Raw genomic sequence first — 9082 nt, forward strand, 5'->3', positions numbered from 1 at the left:
TATAATTTCTAACATAAAGGTATGCAATTCATTTTCAATTTTTAGCCAAGTGGCAATCCTACTCAAAAATATCTATCGTTTAAGCAGTCACAATAACTTTTTTGTTAATTCCCACAATGGGTTAATTTGTGTTTTCTATTTTCTTTTTAAAAAGAATAATTGATATTAAAATATTTTATTTCCTTACTTTTTTACGTAAAATTTTTTGAATCTAAAGTATTTTAATATTATGAATAGGTGGCAGTACTTCCAAAAAAATTGTCTGTAAAAATTAATTTTATTTTCTACTCAATTAGCAAAATTTTATCTAAATAACTTTAAGGACTGAACTTCATTATCACTTTTAAAGACAAGTGGCAACCCTACTCGAAACCATTTATCGTTTAAACGGATATAAATACTTTTTTGTTGATTCCCACAACAGGATATTTTTTTCTTCATTTAACTTTAAAAATATAATAATAATTCACCGTCCTCTTTGTTGGATGAAACCCCGCTATGGACAGCTGGTTCGCTTAAGGCTTCTATTAAATTGGTAGCTTATTAATCCACCACAGTTCGCGGGTGTTTGAAGGGAAGCTTCGCGAATGATGAGAACGTCGAAGCGCCTTCGTTGCCATATTGTTTGAAACCTAGAATATCTTTTTACTTTTGAGACTTCGATCTTGCCTCGGATACCAAATGCCCGGAGGCTCTTACCTTGTCGAGCACTACCAGCATTAAGTGCTCTTTAGTTAGTCCGCTAAATTGCCAAACATTTTATTCGGCCATGGTCGGGCGTTGTCGTCCGGAAACCTTTGTCTCTTAGGGGCCAGCCTTTGTCATATTCCACTTTCGAGTGGCATTTCTGTGACTTTGCCTTCGGCTACGCTGGTCTTTGAGGGCTGGCTTATGTTTCAGAGCCCATTTATGTACCGCCTTTTATCGAACTAATGCTTTGTGACGATTTAGCGATCGTTTGGCAAATTTTGGATCTCTTCGAATTGCTCGTCCCATTCTGAGAGTTAGCTGTGACCGAGTTGGGGCTTCCCCGCGATGGGGTTTAGTTCTGTCATCTTTACGTAAAGCCAGCTTTCCTTCATTTCAAAATGTGTAATTGACCAAAAGTAAGCATTTTATCAATAATTCTGAGACGATGGTCTGCCGGCCGTTTACGAATACACGACCTTCCCGATGGCAAAAAAAGCGAGCTCATTGAGTAAGAAGCGATTGAATATACCAGAGCTGAATACTGCAACAAATTCACCCTTCACTAGTCGAGACAAGCAGATGGAAGGCTCGTGGCTGCAAGCTAGCCAATATGCCCGGATGCCTAGCGTTTGGCGAAAGCCAAGTCCTCTCGTGAAGGATGTCATAGCTTAAATTTATGAATAAAAGTTTTTGAAACTGTAGCTTCTTAGGAGATGTAATTTCCTCTGCCATTTCGTTATCGCTTCATTGTTATTGTTACTTTTATCAGCTTCAATTAAATATTGAATTACGTATATTGTTATTGTTCTCTTCAAGCATTTTTTTCTGCTAACTGCAAATTCAAATTTTCCTATTGAGTTTTTCCCTTTGTAACTTTTCTTTCTCAGCCATTCCCGGTTTTATTTCATCCCGTTCGCTTTTCTTTGAATATCTACGAGTTCCCAAAGGTACCTTTACATGTTTTCTTTTTACAATTCCACAATCTCATACAGCACTTCTATCAGCATTTTTTTATTTCTATTTACTTATCTCGCCCATCTTTGGTGTCATTTGCGGTTGTGTAGCTAGCTGCTCTTCCTCGTCCCTTCTTTTACCCTTTCTCTAGCTTCCCATACTTACCCTTCTCTCTCCATACCTTCCCGTCTTTATTATATTAACCGATTTTTCGCATTAGCACACCGCTACATACATACTTTTCGTAGCCACATTTGATGTGCGCTATTGTTGGCATGTGTTGCGTGAAAAAGGACATACAGCTTAGCGTCCACGTCGCGCTTTATCCTACTTTTTTCAGCCTATCCGAGTTTGCTTGCTGCCGGTTGGTCGCGAATCGTACGCGTAAAGTGTTTTGTTGTCAGGCGATAACAAACAGCGCTTTTTTGTTGTTATTATTTATCTGTGTTTAACAATTGTTTTGATTTACACATTTCGTGATTTTATTGCTATTGTTGGTTACAGTATGTACACGAGGGATACTTTGCTTTTGTTTTTTTATATTTTTTTATCTTAGATTTGTTATTTGTATTTATGGCTTTAATTGCGACGATTTGTGATTCTCAGCTGAATTTGCGTAGCGCTTAACGGCGTTTTGTAGCTCACTGTGAAGGGATGAGCACTTGATTTGGTTAGAAATTTATTTAATGGAAATTTATTGTGGGTAAATTTTGCCACATGGTTAGATAATTTAGGCGGATTAGTCGTTGTGATAGCGAAAGCAAATAGTGGTCTAGAATGCTTAAAACCAAAATTTAGTTGACAAATCAGTTGTGAAAAATCCGTTTTGTTTTACATTTAAAAAAATTTATGTTGGTTTCAGGCTCATATTTAGTATCGCAAGGTTACAGAATTTATGAGTTTTGCAATAAAAAGCAAAGTACTTAGTAGAGTTGTATTATAATTGGGAAATCATAAACAATTTAGGCACGGTGTAAATCCATGTGACGGAAAGTCATTTGATGGAAAGTCAAATGATGCAAGCTCATGAGGTTATCACATAGAAAAAATCATGTGTTGCAATCAGTGTTGCCGTTGTGCGACTAAGGGGGCAATTTCCTACTGTAAGTACGAAAAAATGCATCACTTAAAAGGAAATGGAAATCGATTTCTGTGTATGTTTGCAAATCTGTTTTGTGCAAAGCTACTCCCGCTATTTTACTTTATTATACACGTAAAATTTAATTTAGACTTAACTTTATGAGATAAATAGGGCAATGATCATATCACGAAAGCTGATGTGACAAATACGATTTCGCTGAATGATCACTGAATTTACTTGGCAACTGCTACACAAAATATGAAGTCACGAATAAGAATAAAAACAGAATAGCGCTTAAATCCACACCAACTCTTGTAAAAAATTTGAGGTTTTACTTTATGAGACGACATGCAAAAAAAGTCACGTGATAAAAGAAAAATTTCAGCGAGAAATCACAAGACGAAAGTCATTTGATTACAATTAAAATGATGTCGCACGAGCTATAGCTCCCTTTTAGAAGAATCGCAGAACTGGCTGCCGAAACCATGTTGGCGGTGACGTATGTAGTATTGGCATGAGTCGGGTCGACAACGGGTAGCGGTGTTGGTGAAATGGGTTGCTTATATATCGGTGACTATTTTGTTCTGGCCTCTCCCATCAAGGTTCCGAATGGATACACCCCTAGGCAAAAGAAGTCCTACCATTTACCTATACCGCCACCCAAGTCTAGCCAGGGTAAAGCAGTGGTAATGAAAGCGTTCAATAAGCTCAATTTCTTTATCGCTTCGAAGCGACTCGATGTGGTCACACCACAATTCTCACCAACCGGCAACTACCGAGCGACAGGGGGTACTCTTTACCAGCGCTCACTTTTACTAAGGGCTATAGCATAGCTATACTCAGCAGAGAATCATGGATCGTAGGAGCTCCGGGATGTGAAGATGCCATAAGAATCTACACGGATGGCTCCTAACTAGAAAACAGAGTAGAAGGAGGCGTTTACTCGGAACAATTGGGAATACAACAATCTTTCCGTCCACCTGACCACTCTAGTGTCTTCCAAGCCGAACTGGCAGTCATACAAGAAGCCGTTGACAGCCTAAAACCAGCTGTTGTCGCTACTACCAAAATATATATATATACTCAGACAGCCAGGCGGCGCTTATGGTGCTTGACTCTGTCTCTATTAATTCGGAAACAGTTGTCAACTGCCGTAAATCACTTAATGTGATGGCAGCGAAATTTTGCATTGCACCTGGGATGGGTTCCGAGGAGATTGGTATGTCACTCGCTTCCTGCAAGCTCTTACTAAGGGAACACTTCCTTGAAGAAGCGAAAACCTGATGGGAACGCACTGAAGCATGCAATTTAACGAGGCTTACGTGGCCGAAATGGAATATCAGGCACTTACTCTGCGATTACCCCTGCACTATGTAGGAAAAGACAGACATTTTTAGGTATAGGTTTTTTATATGATCTAAGCGCCACTGCAAAGCTTGAAACATGGCAATTGCTTATGTTCGTAGGCTACAAGCATTTGTTTAAGGAGTAGGGGTTTTAGATCCATGTGGCATCCGAATGGGTCCCTGACTCGGACTAAGTGTGCTGGCGTTCTCTAAGTCAAGCAGCCACTTCAACCTAACCTAATCAAACACCAGCTTCGACAGTAGTCATTCGATGGAAAACCCCATTCTTATGGCGTATAAGGCAGCGGCTCTCAATTGTTACTATTAACAGCCGAATGTGGGAGCGTTCAAATTGTATAGGAGCGTAGGTTCTCTTGGTTATCGACCTGAGGCTAGTTTACTCGTCTAACCCAACGGGAGAGTTACAAAATCCCCGAAAATAAAATCCCCACATCGGTTCTATACCCACAGCTGTGTCTTAAGACAAAGCTTGCGCAATATGGCGCTCCAAAAATGAATGTGAAAAAGTAAATCCAGAATTTTTTATGGAGGGTACACCAATTTGGCACGTTCTCGACTTAATAGCGGCACATTTGTGTATGGTTTATGGTATGTGCGTTCCACTAAGATATCGATTGAATCAGATCGACTACGAAAGAAAGGAGCCAGGCGAACACAAAAATCAGAAGAGCCTGTCTACATTGTGAAGTGGTGCAACTTCTTAAAACGGAGATGTAACAGGTTAGGTTTTTGGGGACTTTGCCCTGAACGAGAGTTGGGTATGGTGCCTATGGAGCTATATACTCTATTTGACCACAGAAAAGTCAAGACCAATAACTATTCACGCAATTTATCATCACTTAATCTCTTTTCTTCCAGTTTTTTATTATTTTTTCCCTTAACTGTTAAGAAGGTTGGAGAAATGATGCGTTAGAACATCTAGTGTGAACCTTGCTTTCTCGATATCCTAAAATGTACTTGTCAATCCAGTCCCGATTGAAACTCCGGAAATCCAAATCCGATATTCTAAGAATTTGCTTTCCATCAATAGATAGCGGACAATTTCACAACGTAAAAAAGAGAAGACATCAAATCAAGACACCAACAACAAAAGCAGGAAGTTCAACTACAACAATTATGCGACACCAAAACAAAAACAAAAAGAACAACGAAACGAACAATTGCATTGCCGCAATAGCCCCAAACGATGGCACGCAAGGACGATTGCAAACGAGTGCTTCAGGCCTCAAAGGACATTGAACAATAGCCATGGAAACTAGAGAAGTAGCGGCAGTAAGAGGCCAGAGAGCTGCAATAATACGGAAGAGGAAGAGGAAAGGGCAGTGGCAAGAGAACTAGAAGCAGCAGCAGATAACAGAAATGGCAAAACATTTATTGTTGCTCGGCAAGCGCAACATGCAACATAACAAAATAACAATACCAAATACATAGAAACGTATACGGGAAGGAAGCAACCAAGCAAGCAGAGCAAAGCAGAGCAGGAATAGCAACAGTGACAGCGCCAGTAAAATCGGTAGTCGGCAATTGAACACGTCGCAAACTTTTTACTGCGTGATTGGAGCCGGCAAAAGTGCGGTCCGCAAAGCTGGTGGACAAAATAACGGAGGCGGGTGAAGGCAACAAAAATATGGTAGTGGAAAGTTTTGCACAAAAAAAGGAGTTGAAAAAATTGTCAAGCGCCACATTTCGCATTTTGCAATGGCAATGGCAAAGGCAAAGTTTTGTGTGCGCATTGGGCAAAAGTGCAACGGCAATAACGAAAGCGACAACAATTACAATTACGGCAGTAATAAAAACAACAACAAGAAAAAACTAGATACTACATAGTAGTTGTGGGAATTTGCAGCAGACGTGCAGTATGCACTATGCTTGCTGTTGTTGTTAAATAATTGCAGGCCAAACAAGTTCGACCCGCAGCCGAAGGCATGGAAGATGGTCTGCCTCTTCGCGGCGATTAAAAATGCTAAATTGGTAAAAGGTTGTGCGGAAATTGGAGCGGGTGTAGAAGTGGAGTGAAGTGGATTAAATGGAAAATATGTAGTGGGAAGAGTGAAGCAAGCGACGAAAAATTTGATTAGAAACTTATTTTAACTAAAAATTCTTAATAGCGACAAGAACTTTCTACACATACATGTAGTCATACGCTGCAAGGTCATGTGATGCTTTTATCACATGATGATCATTTGCTTTAAAAAAAAACGTGGAACTGCATTACAATTAAAAATCTCGTTCAGACAACTAAAAATCATATGATTAAATGGCATGTGATATTTTTATCACTTGATCACGTGATGCCGAAAAACACCATCGTGCAAAGCGCCAGTACGATCTGCATAAACGGAGCACTCAGAACCACGCCAAACAATGCTTTGAATGCTATTTTAGAGAGGCATTCTACCTTATACTAGATCAATTTTGCATAATTCCGAAAAGTATTTTAATATCGTTTCCGAAAAGAAATTTTACCACAAAAATAGCAAGCAGGGAGGAGTCGAAAAAAGACATTAATACTCCACTTGATAGTATTGGCATCTTTACAGATGGCTCGAAACTCGACGGTAATGTAGTAGAGGAGGCGTCTTCTGATGAAATCCTCCTCTCAAAATTCCTTTTAGGTTACCGCACTACCGCAGCGTTTTTCAAGATTACGTTTAAACTATCATGGATCCTGTAGAGAAACGGAAATCCTAGGGAGAGATGTCTTTTTTTTAGTGCTGGGCAAGCTGCAATCAAAGCTCTGACCTCTTCTAGTTTTATTCAAAGATTACGCTTGACTGCCGCCGATCTCTACAAAAGATGGCCAAGTCGAACAAAATGCATCTCACTTGGGCTCCTGGCAATAGGTACATAGAGGACAACTGTAGGGCAGACAAAATTGCAGGGAGAGGCACGATCAAGCAGATTTTTCCTGGGGAAGAACACATTGGTATGTCATATGCCACTTACAGGCTCCTACTTAAAGAATTTGTAAACAAATAAGCTGGCGAAAGATCAAGCCAAAGTACGACTGGTCGAATTTCCAGGCAGACGTGGCCCAAATGAGATCGAAAATGGTGACGAAGCGTCTACTCTCTGAGAAGTGAGCGTATATCTAGCATGGTGGGAGCTCAAACCGGACACTGTATAATAGTAAAATATGCAAAGTGGTGCAGAAGCTGCAAGAACTACGAAGAGGAGGAAACGGTCTTACAAATCCTGTTTAAATGTGCCGACCTGGTAATTCTGGCTCACCTTGGCTAGGTTTCAAACACCGACAGAATTTGAGCTTCAACAGTGGCACGAAGTGGTTGAACGGCGTCAGACTGTGGTAACACAATAGGCCTTCTACCTATGGTCTAAGTGTGCTGCTCCAGGTGATAGCCACTCCTACCTACCTACCTCTATGAACATAACCGGCCATCTGAGTCTTAACAATAAGCCGATTGGTGCAGAAATTCGAAGAAACTGAGTTGATTCAAAACTTGACAACATCCGTGCGTTTTGGTACAAGTCAATTGGCCGAAAATATTGCTGCCGTGGGACGATGGACTATAAGGTAGGCAATTCCGACTGCAGCTGTAACGTGGAAGTGTTATCCCCATTGAGAAGAGACTGGAGAGTGACCGACCGAGAGGCTATCTCTTTATACTCCCTCGGATCTAAGGTGGATTTCGGTGTGGGGGTTTACGCCCGACTCAAAGGAACTCGGTGTGGCTCTGTCACTACGATTGGTAATGGATACGAGCAAAAGTTCTAAGGATCCAAAAGCCTGTCAAATCTTAGCCAATAGACTCGGCTACAAGACTAAAGCAACAGTATATTCTGAAACAGGAACATAGAAGGTGATCAGAAAGCCGTTGTGCTGGCGAAGGCAGCAGCCGGTTTGTATGAATCTGAAGCGGTGGCACTGCTTTTCAAACTTTTAGTTGTCCTAAGAGAGATTACTTCGCATTTCCTTGAACTGGCTAGACGCAGTTGGTCAGATATATAGACTTGTAACTTTGGCCTGACCCCAACAGGAGGAAGATCTTGCACCTACTTAGCAGATCAAGGCCAGAGGTGTTCAGAATTGTAGCAACCATTAAGGGGTACTGGCCCTAAAGCAAACATGTGGGAAAATAGGACCACTCTATAATAGGATTTGCTGCAGCAGTTTTGGAACATTTTGGATTTGGAAAACCAACAATAAATTACTTTTTGGTAGACGTTATAGCTGCTATTTCGGAAATCACCACAACTCCGCATCAGACTTCTTCATCGAGTTTTTACTGCGACTTGAACCAGCAACTGCGACGTTCAAAGCTCATGGGCTACGTCGTGTAAATTGGTTTTGGTTTTTCAACAATTTTTTTAGCATACGTGTATATGCCTCAAAAAACTAATAAAAATTTGCTTCCATATCCCTTTGAATCAAACCATTTTGCCTACCCAATCAGCATAAATCACCAACAAACTATATCTCTCCTCACACCATCTGCTCTGTGCAAAAGCATATGCAAATGTAATTAAGCTAATAATATCTCGTACTCTACATGACTACCAGACACAAGTGAATGGGTTCACATCTGATTGTGTGAATTTACACCGCATAATCCTTTGCTGTCAACACTTAGGGATACTACATAAAATATTATCAGCATAAATATGCCAATGCAGAAAACCGTATAACGAACAGTGCAGAAATTCATAGGAAAATAAATTAGTCGAAATAAGTAAACGAACTTTACTACTCAAAGGTAGAAAAGCATGCCTGTGTTCGCAAATCAATGCATATATGTACATTAGGGTGCATCACCCCGGGTAAAAACAAAATCGATACTGTTTTTCCAGAGGAATTATAAAATATATTACATTTTGAGATTTTCGACAAAATATTTTTGAAAAATTTTAAAATTTACGTGAGTTAGATGAATTGAAAATACTTCAAAAATCGATTTTTTGTAAAAAAAATATTCTACCAGAAGTCTTAAAATATAATATGTTTTATAATTCAGCTGGAAGATCCGCATTT

The sequence above is a fragment of the Rhagoletis pomonella genome, unplaced genomic scaffold (assembly GCF_013731165.1).
Source record: "Rhagoletis pomonella isolate Grant_MI unplaced genomic scaffold, Rhpom_1.0 Rhpom_scaffold_00008, whole genome shotgun sequence".
In the NCBI taxonomy this organism is placed as follows: Eukaryota; Metazoa; Arthropoda; class Insecta; order Diptera; family Tephritidae; genus Rhagoletis; species Rhagoletis pomonella.